Source organism: Sesamum indicum, linkage group LG3 (assembly GCF_000512975.1).
Source record: "Sesamum indicum cultivar Zhongzhi No. 13 linkage group LG3, S_indicum_v1.0, whole genome shotgun sequence".
NCBI lineage: Eukaryota > Viridiplantae > Streptophyta > Magnoliopsida > Lamiales > Pedaliaceae > Sesamum > Sesamum indicum.
Window position 1 is genome coordinate 18,366,239 of NC_026147.1, and position 347 is coordinate 18,366,585.

The following is a 347-nucleotide window of genomic DNA, read 5'->3' on the forward strand; positions in this document are numbered from 1 at the left end:
GTTGGTTTTTTTTTTTTTTTTAAATAAATATATATATTAAATTTAAATATAAAATAATATTTTATTCTTAAAAATTAATTAAACTGACACTTAAAGTGCGTGTAAGTTACTTTCAGGACCAATAGGGTAAAATTACTTTATTCTTAAAAACACAAAGGAATATTTTGATTTTTTATTTAACATGGGAAGGAATTTTACACATTTTGTATATCACAAAGGGATAACATGCATTTTTCCCAACTTAGAAGTAAATACTAAACTGTGAAATGGGCATTTTTGATTCAACATAATTTACTCAAATAATTTGTTAATAGTATTTCTATTATACCTCAAAATTTATTCTTTCC